The 16,460-nt window shown below is 43.6% G+C and overlaps 1 long non-coding RNA gene across 1 annotated transcript; it reads left to right on the forward strand.

The window, feature by feature from the left end:
* Window positions 1-279: 279 nt before the first annotated feature.
* On the forward strand, window positions 280-938 carry LOC140201795 (uncharacterized). Its single transcript, XR_011886964.1, has 3 exons — window positions 280-542; window positions 629-694; window positions 792-938. It is a non-coding gene; the product is annotated as an uncharacterized lncRNA (long non-coding RNA).
* The last annotated feature ends 15,522 nt before the right edge of the window (window positions 939-16,460 follow it).

The following is a 16,460-nucleotide window of genomic DNA, read 5'->3' on the forward strand; positions in this document are numbered from 1 at the left end:
CCCCTTCTCCACATTCCGTAATTTTGTTGGAATACTTCTCCATCCTATTCCTGATTTGATTATCCTTCGATACCTTCAACTTTCTTCTGAGTGTTTCGAGGGAATTATATTTTATATGTATTGCTGATATATATCAACCTAATTTTCTGTGTACAAAAGCAATTCATGTTTGTTGCTGTATAGAAACAATGTGACGAATTTTGCATTAACTGTCTTTTTCTCAGGACACAAAGAAATATGCCTGATGAATGGAAATCGGCGATGTGAAGGCAGGGTGGAAGTACGGTACAACGGGACGTGGGGGACAGTTTGTTCAGAGACACTGGATAAAAATGCTGCGAAATTGATCTGTAAACAAATGAAATGCGGACCCCTGATATCTATTCAACATGATGTCAGTGCATATGGACAGGGATCTGGTCCAATATGGCTGGATGAGCTAAAATGTTCTTCGTACGAGTCGACCCTTTGGCAGTGTCTTGCTGACCCGTGGGGGAAACACAACTGTGATCACAGGGAGGATGCAGGAGTTGTATGTGAAGGTAACAAAAGAAATCTATTTCCTGATGACTTTCATTTTAAACACAGATGTTAAAACTAAACAGGCATTATTTTCTCTTGTCATCAGAAGCCAGAATACCGGAGAGTTGCAGCGTAAAGGCCTGCCATTCACGAAATGTACCTGGTTCTCAAGGTTAGCAGCTGTTCCCTGCTACAAGTTACAATGTCAGTGTAAAGTTAGTTTGGAAGATGTGATTGATAAAATATAACCGTTTTCTTATTTCACTAAGAATTGCAGTTACGTCTTTTTGGCGGCAATGCCAGTTGTTCAGGAAGGTTGGAGATATGGTTCAAAAATACCTGGGGCACGGTATGTGATGATTCCTGGGATCTGGCCGATGCCAATGTTGTCTGCAGGCAGTTGGGCTGTGGCTTTGCCCTTTGGACACCAGCACCGGAAGAAATTATTCAGAGCGTCGGTGATACCTGGCTGGATGAAGTGAAATGCAAAGGAAGTGAATCTCTTTTGTCCAGTTGTCCCTCCTCTCCACTAGGTCAACATGACTGCAAGCACAAAGAAGACGTCTTTGTTGTTTGTTCTGGTAGGCATCTTTGTGCAAACTTTATGTTCAATTCAATTGATTTGTCGAATTCGGAATTAAGAACCACTGAAAAATAAAATCCGAAAAAATATGAAGTGGCTGAAATTTGTCCCGTAATTGTATTCACAGCAATGCCCAGAAGTCCCGCTGGTTCCACTACCTCAGGTATTTCAGGTATTTGATTTTACAGTTTTTTTTTTATTATTCCAATTCGAATTTAGAATATTAGCAGTGATATTCCTTTGTTACTATTTGACAATGTCAAAGGTCACTCCAAGAGTTTAACATACTTGCTGTAATCCTTATTGCTTCAACAAGTATTTGAACCAGGATGCTGCAAAATTCTTAAAAATAAGATATCCAAATCCAGACAAGTGTTTTGATGAGATTAACGGATGTGCTCATTGGGGTAATTGTCCCATTATTACCCATCCCAAAAGGACCGTGAAAAGGTGTTCTCATTGAAACGTTGAAGAATTTCTATTACACATTTGATGAAGGATTGCTGATATTTGACTGAATAGCAATAATTGATTCAGCTAATGTGTTGCAAAGCTATACTACCTCTGACTTGAAGTGAAATGCAAACTATAACTTCATTGATATGTCAATGTGAACCATTTTCTGCTTTGCAAGTTAGTATCGAAGTCATATGGATGAGTCACACGTATTTTTTTTTTGTGCGTTAATATTGTGTTTCCATGTAAACCATTACCATATTCCGGACATAGTGGGATAATCCCGCCCTCTGCAGACAGATCTTCACTTTAGAAACATAGAAAATAGGTGCAGGAGTAGGCCATTCGGCCCTTCGAGCCTGCACCGCCATTTATTATGATCATGGCTTATCATCCAACTCAGAACCCTGCACCAGCTTTCCCTCCATGCCCTCTGATCCCCCTAGCCACAAGGGCCATATCTAACTCCCTCTTAAATATAGCCAATGAACTGGCCTCAACTGTTTCCTGTGGCAGAGAATTCCATAGATTCACCACTCTCTGTGTGAAGAAATTTTCCTAATCTGAGTCCTAAAAGGCTTCGCCTTTATCCTCAAACTGTGACCCCTCGTTCTGGACTTCCCCAACATCGGGAACAATCTTCCTGCTTCTAGACTGTCCAATCCCTTTAGGATTTTATACATTTCAATCAGATCCCCCCTCAGTCTTCTAAATTCCAACGAGTACAAGCCTAGTTCATCCAGTCTTTTTTCATATGAAAGTCCTGCCATCCCAGGAATCAATCCGGTGAACCTTCTTTGTACTCCCTCTATGGCATGGATGTCTTTCCTCAGATTAGGGGACCAAAACTGCACACAATACTCCAGGTGTGGTCTCACCAAGGCCTTGTACAACTGCAGTAGTACCTCCCTGTTCCTGTACTCGAATCCTCCTGCTATAAATGCCAGCATACCATTCGCCTTTTTCACCACCTGCTGTACCTGCATACCCACTTTCAATGACTGGTGTATAATGACACCCAGGTCTCGTTGCACCTCCCCTTTTCCTAATTGGCCACCATTCAGATACTAACCTGTTTTCCTATTTTTGCCACCAAAGTGGATAACTTCACATTTATCCACATTAAATTGCATCTGCCATGAATTTGCCCACTCAACCAACCTATCCAAGTCACCCTGCATCCCCTTAGCATCCTCCTCACAGCCTACACTGCCGCCCAGCTTCGTGTCATCCGCAAACTTGGAGATGCTGCATTTAATTCCCTCATCCAAGTCATTAATATATATTGTATACAACTGGGGTCCCAGCACTGAGTCTTGCGGTACCCCACTAGTTACTGCCTGCCATTCTGAAAAGGTCCAGTTTATTCCCACTCTTTGCTTCCTGTCTGCTAACCAATTCTCTATCCACATCAATACCTTACCCCCAATACCGTGTGCTTTAAGTTTGCACACTAATCTCCTGTGTGGGACCGTGTCAAAAGCCTTTTGAAAATCCAAATATACAACATCCACTGGTTCTCCACTATCCACTCTACTAGTTACATCCTCAAAAAATTCTATGAGATTCGTCAGACATGATTTTCCTTTCACAAATCCATGCTGACTTTGTTTTACTTTACTGTCGCCAAACAATTCATTGTAGAGAGTACAATCATCACAGCTATATTTGATTCTGTGCTTCGTCCTCCCTGGAGTACAAATCAATAGTAAATATTAAAAATTTAAATTACAAATCATAAATAGAAAAATAGAAAAGGGAAAGTAATGTAATGTAAAAATTCGAGAAGCAGGTCCGGGTATTTGGAGGGTACGGCCCACATCCGGGTCAGGATCCGTTCAGCAGGCTTATCACAGTTGGAAAGAAGCTGCTCCCAAATCTGGCTGTACGAGTCTTCAAGCTCCTGAACCTTCTCTCGGAGGGAAGAGGGCGAAAGGTGTGTTGGCTGGGTAGGTCGTGTCCTTGATTATCCTAGCCGCACTGCTCTGACAGCGTGCTGTGTAAAGTGAGTCCAAGGACGGAAGATTGGTTTGTGTGATGTGCTGGGCTGTATTTACGATCTTCTGCAGCTTCTCCCGGTTTTACAAGAGGGTGTTGGAAGCGGACCCAAATGCAGGACACAGACACAGGGGTAACATTAACAGAAGTGTATTTTATTAATAGTTGCCAGGAAGACCGGAGAGCGAGGATTAGATGCTTACTTGGAGGTAAACCTTGTACAATAAACCGGAGGAAGCTGGACTTGGACTTGGCCACGGAGCCTGGACTCGGACACCGAACCTGGACGTGGACTCAGACTTGGACACGGAACCAGGATCTGGGTTCGGACATGGAACCTGGTCTTAGACTCGGACACGGAACCTGGTCTTGGACTCGGATGCGGAACCTGGACTTGGAGTTGGACTCGGACGTGGAACCTGGAGCTGGACTTGGTCTTGACGGATTCGGAATTGACTTGGACACGGAGCCTGGACTAGGACTTGACTTGGACTCGGAATTGGCTTGGACACGGAACCTGGACTAGGACTTGACTTGGACTCGGAATTGGCTTGGACACGGAGCCTGGACTAGGACTTGACTTGGACACGGAGCCTGGACTTGGACTCGACTTGAACGTGGAGCCTGGACTGGGACTTGGGCACGGGACGACAAAACCAAACAAAGACAGACTATTCGTATTTTGGCTCGGAGCCGCGGCAAACGGCCTGCAAAACTGAGCTGGACATGAGACGACAAAACCAAACAACGACAGACGATTCATATCTTGGGTCGGAGGAGTGGCAAACGGCTCGGAATCCTGAGCTGGATACGAGACGACAAAACCGAACACCCACAGACAATTCCTATCTTGACACGGGGTAGCATTTGAAGCGGCAAACAGCCAGTAATCACTTAGTTGTACACGAAGAGACAAAATTCCCGAAGCAACCCCAGGCACCGAAGCCACTTAGAATCCACCATTCTTGGCGGCCCGGAACATACATTGCCTCACTGGCTGATTAGTCCATTCTCCGCGGCCCCAAAACGTGCATTGCTGCACGGGCTGCGGTGTGACGGTCCAGCCCCGAGTAGATGTAAGCCGGAGTTTTTATGCTGCCGGTTCGGATGGGGATCAGGTGCCCTAATCAAGGAGCCCGGTAGAACACGTGGAAAAGGAAATTAACTGATATGAGGAGACAACGGACAGGACCGAGACTAGATCCATAATTTGCCCATCAAAAGACCGCAATCCAACCATTGATACTCCACGAGATTGGGTCCTCTGCGCCTATCCTGCTGCTTGAACATTCAAGGTCTGGGTGAACCAGAATCCCTTCTCACTCTATCCACGTCAGTGGATGATATCACCTTAGTAGGCCATATGACGAGAACAAAAAGTCAATGCACAAGAAAGAGAAAAGAAGTAAAGTATCATGGTGTGCAGAATGCAAACTTTTCCACTAGTGCGCATCTTCCTGTTTACATCATCAATACTGAGCATGAGCGGGAGAAAGCTTTCAGATCAAAGTAGCGAACATCGCCAGCAGTGTACCCTGGTCCAGTCAGGTGGACATCATGTCTCAGTAAGCTCAATAATGCCTCTACTTCCTCAGGGAGATTATACAAGACTATTTTAAACAGATCCCCAGTACGACACGACGTACACTTGATCTTACGTTTTACTTCGTTATGATGTTGCCCTCTAGTGTCCATTGCTCTGCATTTCTCTGTAGCTGTTGCAATTAATTCTGCATTCTGTTACTGTGTTAGCCTGTTCTTCTTCCCCATCTTATGACGTTGGCTGTGTGAGCAATCTGCAAATCACACATTTTAATGTACTGTCTGTAAGTACATGTGATAACAATAACACAATTCTAATTCGAGTTCCAAAGTTCCAAAATGTTCACTTTTCCGTCAGCGTGCGCCGTGCAGGAGGAAGCAAATATTTGTTGTATGCCTTTCCACCTCCTACTAGTTTTCATGGGAAATATGGTGTGCAGTCTGACTCTATTGCCAGCATATTACCTAAAAGTGTCACTTTGTGCTGCTTTTTACGGTTGTCATTGGTGGTGAATCTGGAGCTTACAGGTATCTTCTGCTTTCAGCCCATTCCATACAACACGCTGAATAATGTCATTGTTTTCACAATGTACCTTTGACCATATAACTGCTCTGCAGTACTTAAGGGTCAACGGAGAACATAAGGACATAAGAACATCAGAAACAGAAGCAGGAGAAGGCCGTCTGGCCCGTCGAGTCTGCTCCACCACTTAATAAGATCATGGCTGACTTGGCCATGCAGTCATCTCCACCTGCCTGCATTTTCCCCATAACCCTTACTTTCCATACTATAAAATGCTATCAAACCTTGTTTTAAATATACTTACTGTGGTATTCTCCACTGCTTCATTCAGCAGATAATTCCACGGATTCACCATTCTCTGGGAAAACCAATTCCTCCTCATCTCAATTCTAAATATACTTCCCTGAATCTTGAAGCTATGTCTTCCAGTTCTAGTCTCACCCAACAGTGGAAACAAGTTTCATGCCTCGAGCTTATCTATCCCGTTCATAACTTTATATGTTTCTCTAAGATTTTCTCTAAAATCTCTGCATTCCAGCTGGTACAGTCCTGGATGACTCAATCTCTCTCCATAGTCTATTTTGTGGTAGAATATCTTCATAACCTACTTCTTTATTGTTTGATCATTGGTACTTCGTTGCATTTTAAAGATTCCTAATCTTCCAGTATCCCACTGCTCTTGGCGACTTTATATGCACACGCTTTCAATTTGATTGCTTCTTGTCTTTCCTTAGTTATCCAAGATTGGTTTTCCATACCCTTACTGTCCTTTCTTTTAACTGGAATATACTTTTGATGAGCACCGTGAAAAATCTCTTTCAAAGTCCTCCACTGTTCCTAAACTATCCCACCATATAGACCGTGGTCCCAGACTACACTAGCTAAATCTTGCTTCGTCCCATTGTAAACAAAGCACCAACAGAATTTAAGTATGAATGCTATACTGAGCAATATGCCATTCGTATTTTTTGCCCCGTCATAACTGATGGGCTGTGATTTAATTTTGTCAGGAGAGAATGCAGACGGCTTTAGGAGATACAGTAATTATGAAATTGGACGACTGATAAAGAACGTCCTTTTGTTGCTTACCATAATTAGGAGACAAAAAGGTTGTGGCCGGAAAACGCAGATAGGGATGGCTGGAAAGACTTTGGACCAGCTTTTATAATAGCTCAAGTTGCCATAACCAAAGGATTGGAAACATTATTCCAACCATCCAATAACTTGCAGGAAGGGCAGCCGACAGTCGAGCAGATTAGGTAAAAGTGGGGACTCTTCTGTCCCGTATGGTGTACTTTGCATTGACGCAAGTCCATTATGTTGCTCTCTAGACTTTCAATGCATGTCCAGTTGCGGCATAGGTTGGTTGTTGTCAAGGAGGGAGATTGGCATAGGCATGAAAAATAGAAAGTCCTGGGCAAACTTGGATGGTGCACATTCCTTTGAGGACAAATTCCTCTTTGACAAAAAATATATATTTTTATCTTAAAATGTCCTTCGACGTTTTGTGTGCGTTTGTTTCTTATTACAGTGGAAATTGCAGTCACTTGTGTTTTTTTCTAACGTCCTAATAGCCCATATTATTCATCTCTGGTGCTTTCCACGAAACATATATCATCTTTCTGCATTTCCTATTCTACGGGTAATTTGGCGTTATACAGACGTACCTCAGAGTTTAAATTTATCTATTACTCTTCACAAATATCAGGACCTAAAAATTGCAGGAGCAGTTTTAAGTTTATCTACAAATTTTGCATTTAAGTGTTCGGTGCTGTCTGCATTACCCTTGGAATCCTCCTCGTGGCTGAGTTATTTGCACTGAAGATGATAATAAGGATACAGTCAGTAAGACAAGGTAAGATTCAATCCTTTTGCTTTATTGTTTTTCAGAATATTTCATATCTCGGGAAGAGCAATGACCACTCTTTTCCCAGAGCTGCGTGTTATTATAGGTTACCATACGGATGATGTCCACACCTATCCAGTAATGATAAACCTGTCATCAGTTCCAATGTAATGTATAACTGCAGCGGAACGACAATCAACAATTATTTCTATATATTGTTACGTACCCCGTAACTGGGTTGCCAAACCAGCAGAAATGGACCACTCAGTTGGAGTCTGGATTACTAGAACTAAGAAAGTTTTATTAAAGAAACAAGCAACACAGTACTCTAATAGTAAGGATAGAAATGCAACAGGTTAGCAATGAATAAACACACATGTACACAGATCTAGGATAATAGGATCAATCAAGCTCTATCGTCGTCTAGGGGTAAATGACCAGTTTCAAAGTGACGCAAATTCAGTTCAATTGAGTTCAGTTCAGTTCACAGTAATCACTGCCGTGCCATTGGACGGGGGGGGGGGGGGAGGGGGGGAGGGGAGGGTGAGAAGAGAGAGCGGAGCGGCAGCGAATGAATATTCAAACGGCTTCCACACAGACCTTCCGATATTCCTCGCAGGCAACTTTCGGGCGAGCCCTTTGTAATGTCTTCTGAGGTCACCCGACTGTGACTCCTCGATTTCAGATACGGTCGATCCTCTGCAGTAAACCTGGCATCCAGGCAAGGGCGGACACACACCAGGGACCCGCCGATCGTACCTTTCCACCCTGTGCGTCTATGGCTTGATCCCGCGCCAGCCTTCCAAAAGACTCTCGCCGACTTGCGGGGGACGGGCACCACTTCCAGGGTCTCGTTACCTCGTGGTGTCGTGTGTGTCTGCCTTAGCGAAGCTGTCCCTTTTTATCCCCCTGCTGGGGTATCCCCTGTCCATCACACTTCAAACAGTTCAGGGTTCAAACGGAGCCGATCTTGCCTACCGGTGTCTCCTTCTTTTAAACTCTCTCTCTCTTCATTAACATTTCCAAAATGCCGCTCCATTATCTTATTTATCTTTCTTTCTCCTGAAGACAGGTGGCAGATCAACTGTTGATCGTACTGGTGCCAGCACAGGACAGTTAACATCTTAATCTATGTGTACTTTTGTAACCCTCTTTTGTCACAATATGCAGATATACCCTGTATTCAATCTTTCTGATCGTACTTTAATCTGCCCATGTTTGCAGATATGAACAATACCAAGTGGATCATCCAAACTCTCATTCCCCAACAGCAACATATAATTTATTTCTCATTATTAATTTCAATAACAAAGTGGGTATTCTTCAATTAAAAACGTGTAAATGAACTTGATATTCCGAACTCGCACTTCAACAGGCGCAGTGTTAAGAGGCGGAGACTCAACAGATGTATTTTACCAAGCAATTTATGAAGAGATTGAGTCTATTCCTCACATCAAAAAGTTGGATTATATGGAAAATTCAGGTATGTTTTACAAATTGTCATTGACTTCTCAAGCAATATAAACTTCTTCCATCTATGTGATACTAGAGATCAACAAACCATGAAAATATAACAAAACATACTTCCAGGTAAAAATTAAAATTCAGAGATAGCTAGTTACAGAATGTCCCATGCGTGAGTGGGACTAGAGCGAGGAGTTCAACTTTAGCTCCAAGAGTTTTCGGGGAAGAGATGTGAAGGGTGGGCATAGGTCTTTTTTTGAAACATTCTGCCTTTCTTTATTATTGCACAGTTAGGCCAGGCAGGATAGTACAACTCCTGCTGTGGGGTGGGGGAAGGCAGAGATACATCCATTGTCCCTGATGACTAAACCGCTAAGAGGTACAGCTTACTTCACAGTGTTAAGTAATTAGAGCTCGAACCAGAGGATTGTTTGGAAGGTTTTGATTGACAGGAGAATCAAGGAGGTAGTTTCACCCAAGGTGCAGGACACAATCAACATGCTTCGTGGGGCGAAGAAAGAGCAGTTCACAGTACCCCTGTAGCTGTCTCCATAAATAAAAGGTGTACCTCTTCGGGTACTGTTGGAGGAAGGCCTTGCAAAAGAAAGCTAGAATGGTCAGGTCTGCTACACTGAGTCCGGCGTGTGGCTCAGAATGAAAAGGAAGAGAAGTGGCAAGCAGTCGCAATAATAGACCGGAGGGTGTGTCGACGAGAATAAAATTATTCGATAGTACGTGCATCAGAGGCGTCAGGGTCAAGGACATCAGGTAAAGTGTGCAAAGCACTTTTACACGAGGAAATCTGCAGATGCTGGAGTTTCAAAGAACACACACAAAATGCTGGTGGAACGCAGCAGGCCAGGCAGCATCTATAGGGAGAGGTGCAGTCGACGTTTCTGGCCGAGAACCTTCATCAGGACGACCTGAAAGAAGAAATAGGAAGAAATTTGAAAGTTGGAGGCTGGGGGAGTGTATTCCGAAATAATAAGATGACAGGAGAAGACAGTGTGGGGAGGGAGGTGGCGGATGGAGCTAAGAGCTGGAAAGTTGATTGGCCAAAAGGATACAAGCTGGAGAAGTGAAAGGATCATAGGACGGAAAGCTTTGGGAGAAAGAAAGGGGAAGGGGTACCCAGGGGAAGATGGAGAACAGGCAAGGAGTTAGAGTGGGACAGAGCGATAGATAAATAAATAAATAAATAGATAGATAGATAGATAGATAGATAGATAGATAAATAGATGGATAGATGGATACATAGATAGATCGAAAGATAAATAAATAAAGGATGGGTTAAGGAAGGAGTGAGAGGCATTAACGGAAGTTAGAGAAGTCAATGTTCATGCCATCAGGTTGGAGGCTACCCAGACGGAATATAAGGTGTTGTTCCTCCAACCTGTGTGTGGCTTCATCTTGACAGTAGATCGGACTGTGGATAGGCATATCAGAATGGGAATAGGGCGTGGAATTAAAATGTGTTGACACTGGGAGATCCTGCTTTCTGTGGCAGACAAAACGTATGTATTCAGAGAACCGGTCTCCCAGTCCTGCATCGTGTCTTGCCAATATAGAGAGGGCCGCACCGGGAGTACCGGACACAGTATATCACACAAGCCAACTCACAGGTGAAGTTTTGCCTCACCTGGAAGGACAGTCTGGGGCTCTGAATGGTGATGAGGGAGGAAGTGTAAGGGCATGCGTAGCAGTTGCTCCGCTTACAAGGATAAGTGCCTGGAGGGAGATCAGTGAGAAGGGATGGGAGGGGGCGTGCTAATGGACAAGGGAGTCATGTAGGGAGCGATCCCTGCGGAAAGCAGAAAGAGGTGGGGAGGGAAAATATGCTTGGTTGTGGGCTGAAAGAGGGTGGGAGAGAAAGATGTGCTTGGCGGTGGGATGAAGGAGATGTCTTCCTTTATAAAAGAAGGAGCTTCCCTTCTTTTATGGAGAGACCTAACGCAGTTTGGGAGTTGGGTTTGCTGCACACCTACGTTCTGTCTGCCAGAGAAAGCAGGATATCCCAGTGTCCAGACATTTTAATTCCACGTCCCATTCCCATTCTTATATGTCTATCCACGGTCTCCTCTACTGTCAAGATGAAGCCACACTCAGGTTGGAGGAACAACACGTTATATTCCGTTTGGGTAGCCTCCAACCTGATGGCATGAACATTGACATCTCTAACTTCCGCTAACACCCCTCCTTCCTTTCTTACCCCATCCCTTGTTTATTTGTTTATTTATCTATTTGTTTATTTATTTATTTATTTATTTGTTTATTTATAAAATTCTCCTTCTGTCCCTACCAATATAACTCATTGCCTGTTCTCCATCTTCCTCTGGGCCCCCCTTCCCCTTTCTTTCTCCCAAGGCTACCCATCCCATGCTTTCCATTCTCCAGCCTTGTATCCCTTTTGCCAATCGACTTTCCAATACTTAGCTCCATTCCTCCCCCTCCTGCCTTCTCCTATCATTACGGATCTCCCCTTCCCTCTCTCACTACAAATTTCTTGCTATCTCTTCTTTCAGTTAGTCCTGACGAAGGGTCTCGGCCCGAAAGGTCGACTGTACCTCTTCCTACAGATGCTGCCTGGTCTGCCACGTTCCACCAGCATTTTGTGTGTGTTGCAAACCACTCTTATTTGGGAGAGTGAACAGCCAGACATTATGTTACACATCAGCACCAAAGATATTGGTAGGAAGGGCAATGTGCTCCAACAAAGTGAGTTCAGGGAGTTACCTGCTAGGTTGATGGATATGGTGTCCATGATTTTAATCGCAGATTTTCTGACCGTGGCACGTTCATACAACGTTTGCTTTTTGCTGCACTGCGGGGCGCGGGCAGCTGTTGGTGGTTGTGTTTCAAACTATAATTGCAGGGCAATGGGAACAAGGACACAAGTGTAGCTCGTGGAGTGGTTGCGGGTAGAAGTTGTGAAGCCAACATGCAAAGTCAGCTAGTCGAAGGTTTGAGCATGGTGCGACTAATATTCTCAGTCGCATATACTTGTAATGCACGAAATGTTGCAAGAAAGGCATAATAGCTTTCGTTATAGGTGAGCATGTGAGATGGTGACATTGTAGCCTTCAGTGAGACGTGGTTGCAGCAATCATTGTCATGGTAATATACAGCATAGAATCTGCCGATCGGCCCATCTAATCGTGCCGAACCGTCTAAACTGTTTTTCCCATCTACCTGCACCGAGCCATACCCTCTATAACCTTACCATCCACGGATATATCCAATCTTATCGTAAATGCTGAAATCGAGCACGCGTGTATCACTTGACCTGACAGATCATTCCACGCATTCAGGATCCTTTGAGCGATATTCTCCTTGCATATTTGACCGTTCACACTTAACCCATGCCCTCTAGTTGAAGACCCAACATATTTGGAAAAGGCTGCTTACATTTACTCTCTCTGTACCCTTATAATACTGTACAAGTCCATTAAAAGTCCACTCAATATCCTACATTCCAAGGAATAACGTCCAAAACTATCCAATCTTTCCTGAAACCCCAGGGCCTCCGGTCCCAGCAATATCCTTGTAAATCTTCTCTGTAACCATTCAATCTTATTTACATATTTACTGTAGTTAGGAGACGACAAATGCACACAATACTCCAATTTAGGTCTCTTCAAAGTCTTATGCACCTTCTACATATCCGCCCATGTACTGTACACAATAGTTTGATTTATCACGGCCAATGTGCCAAAAGGTATCATTCCGACTGTATCCAACTGTGACGCCACTTTCAATGAATTTTGTACCTGTATTCCCAGATGTCTTCGTTCTACAGCACTCCTTAATGCTCTACCACTCACTGTGTAAGACATACCCTGGTTGTTCCTACCAAAGTTCAACACCTCGCACGTCTGCAGTTGAATTCAATCTGCCATTTTGAAGCCCATTTTTGCCAGCTGGGCCAGATTCCGCTGCAATTTCTGATAGCCTTCCTTGCTGTTGCTGCACTCCAAACATGTTGTCAGCCGCAAACCTGCTGATGCATTTAATCATATTTCCATCCAGATCATTGATGAAGATGACAAATAAGAACAGGTCTGCTGTATAGGACTCTGGTCAGACCACACTTGGAGTACTGAGCTCAGTTCTAGTCGCCTCACTACAGGAAGGATGTGCAAGCCATCAAAAGGGTGCAGAGGAGAATTAAGAGGATGTTGCCTCGATTCGGGAGCATGCCTTATGAGAATAGGTTGAGTGAACTTGGCCTTTTCTCCTTGGAGCGACGAAGGATGAGAGGTGACCTGATAGAGGTGTATAAGATGATGAGAGGCATTGATCGTGTGGATAGTCAGAGGCTTTTTTCCAGGGCTGAAATGGTTGCCACAAGAGGAGACAGGTTTAAAGTGCTGGAAAGTAGGTACAGGGGAGACGTCAGGGATATGTTTTTTACTCAGAGAGTGGTAGATGGAGCTTAGTAAAATAGAGGGCTATAGTTAAGCCTATTAATTTCTAAGGTAGGGACATGTTCGGCCCAACTCTGTGGGCCGAAGGGCCTGTATCCTGACGTAGGATTTTTATTTTTCCATATTTCTATGATCCGTGTGGCATTATACTCGTAACAGACCTCCAGTCAGACAGCCAACCATCTTCGTCCACTCTGACTTCTCCCACAAAGCCAATGTCAAAGCCAGTTTACCACCTTCTCTTGAATGCCGTGCGACTGAACCAACTTGACCAAACTTCCATGCGGGACCTTGCTAAATGCCTTTCTAATTCATTCACTGCTTGCCTTCATTGAATGTCCTGATAACTTCTTCGAAAATCTGTTTAAGGTAGTTTAGACTTGTCTTACCATGCGAAAAGCCATGAAGCCTATCCCTAATCCGCCCGTCCCTCTGCTCATATATCGGGTCCCTTAGAATACCTACCAATAACTTTCTCATTACTGATGTGAAGCTCACTGGCCTGTAATTTACTGGTTTATCTTTAGAGCATTTCTTAGCAGCGGATCAACAGTAGCTATATTCCAAGCCGGTACATCACCTGTATATTTAAGTATCTCTGCTAGGGCTCCAACAATTTCTTAACTTGCCTCCCATAGGGTGTGAGGGAACACCTTTTCAGGCTGTAGGGTGAATCCACGCTAATATGCCTCAAGATAGCAAATGACCCCTCCTTTGTAGTCTGTATATGTTCCACGAAATCGATGCTGCTTGTCCTCACTTCTATAGTCTCTGTGTTCGTCTCCTTTGTAAATACAGATGATAAAACTCAATTTACATCTCCACGATCTCTTTTGGTGCTATGCATGGATTACCAACCTTATCGTCCAGAGTGCCAATTTTGCCCCTTGCAATCTGTTTTTTTTTCCTTAACATATCCGTTAAATCACTTAAGATGATCTTTTACCATGTGTGCTTGGGCAAGTTCATGCCTTCTTTTAGCACTTCTTTTTTTTTTCATTATTCAGTGTTCTCTTGCATTTTTTACACACCGTAAGTACTTGTTTTGTTCTTATCACCCTCTTCCTGCGAACCGCCTCTTTTTCCTAATATCCCTTAAAAATGGCCGAAATATCCATTGAAGATGTATGTCCCCTCATTCTTTTATTATGCCATGCACATAAAAATTTTGCATTCTCAAAATTTCACTTTATAAGCCTTTCTAGTGACCAAGTACATCTCTGCCAAAAAAACAACCTCTTCCAGTCCATGCTGCCATGTCTTTTCTGATACACAAACTTCCATCGGCTACCCTGCTTCATTCTCTAATCAAAGATCACGTATCGCACACTCTATCACTGGAACGTAGATGTACTGATAAATGAAACTTTCCTGAAAACAATTGACAATCTCTATCTCTTCTCGTCCTTTTAATTTATGGGAATACTGGTCAATCTGTGGAGAGTTAAAATCACCTACTCTAAAGACCAGATGTTTCTGGCGGCATTCTCCAATGACTGTACAATTTTGTTCCCCTGAGTGTAGTCGGATAGTCTATAACATTGTCCCATTAAAGTGGTCATACATTTTCTACTGCTAAGTTCCATCAATACCGCCTCGCGAGACTAGTTCTCCAATCTGTCATGACAACACTATCGTGACATTTTCTCTGACTAGTAAAGCCAGCCCTCCTCTTCTAATCATTCCCGCTCTGACCCATTTAACGCTATGGAATCTGTCTTGCCGCCAACAACTAAGTCTTGCGAAGGGCTACAATACCATAATACCATGTGCAATCCATGGCGCAAACTAATCTGCCTTTCCTACGATACTACATTCATTGAAATATGTGCAATTCAGAGCAATAGTCACACTATGCTCAGCCTTTTGTTTGATGACACGTCGAAGCCTTAAGCATATCTGCCTTATTTTAATTATTTCTGCCGTTGAATCCCAACCGCTGTTCGAAACACGAAAATGCGCGAGTCGATGCCTGAGGCCAACCTGAGTGAAATTTGCCTTCTCACGCTTCCGATCTACAATTTGCCACTGTTCCAAAAAAAAAAGTAGGGACAGGACTGGCAGCTCATTTTCCAGGGTTCCGTTGTCTTGAACGTAATTAAGCGTGAGCGATATCTCTCAGGGCCAACGTTCGGACTTCAGAGGACGTATACTGACGCGTTACGGGAGGAACTGTAGAATAAGAAAGGAATGACGACTTGAAGGACAATTTTACAGATTATCCAACAGTCTGCAGGATCTAGAGTGGCACATTTCCGAAGAAATCACAGGCTATTGCATGAAACAAGGCGTGATGACAGGTGATTTATACTTTCCACATATTGACTGAGATTCCCATACTGTGTGTTCATGAGAGCTTCCCTAATCAGTACATTGAAGTCCCAGCCAGAAAGAGCACGATACTAAATCTCCTCTTAAGGAATGAGACAGGGCAAGCGGCAGAAATGTGTGCCAGGGAAAACCTTGGAATTTTTCATCTAGTGCTCATTATGCCACTAGTTTCAAGAAAATTGTGGAGAAGGATAGAACTGGTCCCCCAGTTCAGATTCTAAATTGGAGAAAGACCAATTTTGATGGTATCAGAAAGATTGGGGCAAGTGTGGACTGGGATAAGCTCTTCCCTGGCAAAGGTACATTTGGTAAGTGGAAAACCTTCAAAAGTGAAATGCTGACGAGCATAGTGTTTGTATGTTGCTGTCAGAAAAAAAGGCCGAAATAACAACTTTAGGAAACTTTGTTTTCGAGAGGAATTGAGGTCCTGGTTAAGAAGAAAGAGATGCATAACTGGAATAATCGGAATGGAGCAAGTGAGTTACTCGAGATGTATAAGAAATACGAGAGAGCACACAAGAAGGAAATCAGGAGGACTAAAAAAAACACGATGTTGGTCAGGTAGAAAAGCTGAAAGTGAATCCAAAGATTCCTACAGGTATGCTAAGAGCAAAGGTATAGCAAGAGACAAAAAAATATCCTCTGAAAGATCAGAGTGTTCACATGGAGCCGAGAGAGGTTTTGGAGGCCTTAAATGATTTCGTTTTGCATTGGTATTTAGTCCCGACATAGAAGGATGTTCTAGATGTTAAGCTAAGCCGACCTGAGGTC

This window comes from Mobula birostris, chromosome 8 (genome assembly GCF_030028105.1).
Source record: "Mobula birostris isolate sMobBir1 chromosome 8, sMobBir1.hap1, whole genome shotgun sequence".
Lineage (NCBI taxonomy): Eukaryota > Metazoa > Chordata > Chondrichthyes > Myliobatiformes > Myliobatidae > Mobula > Mobula birostris.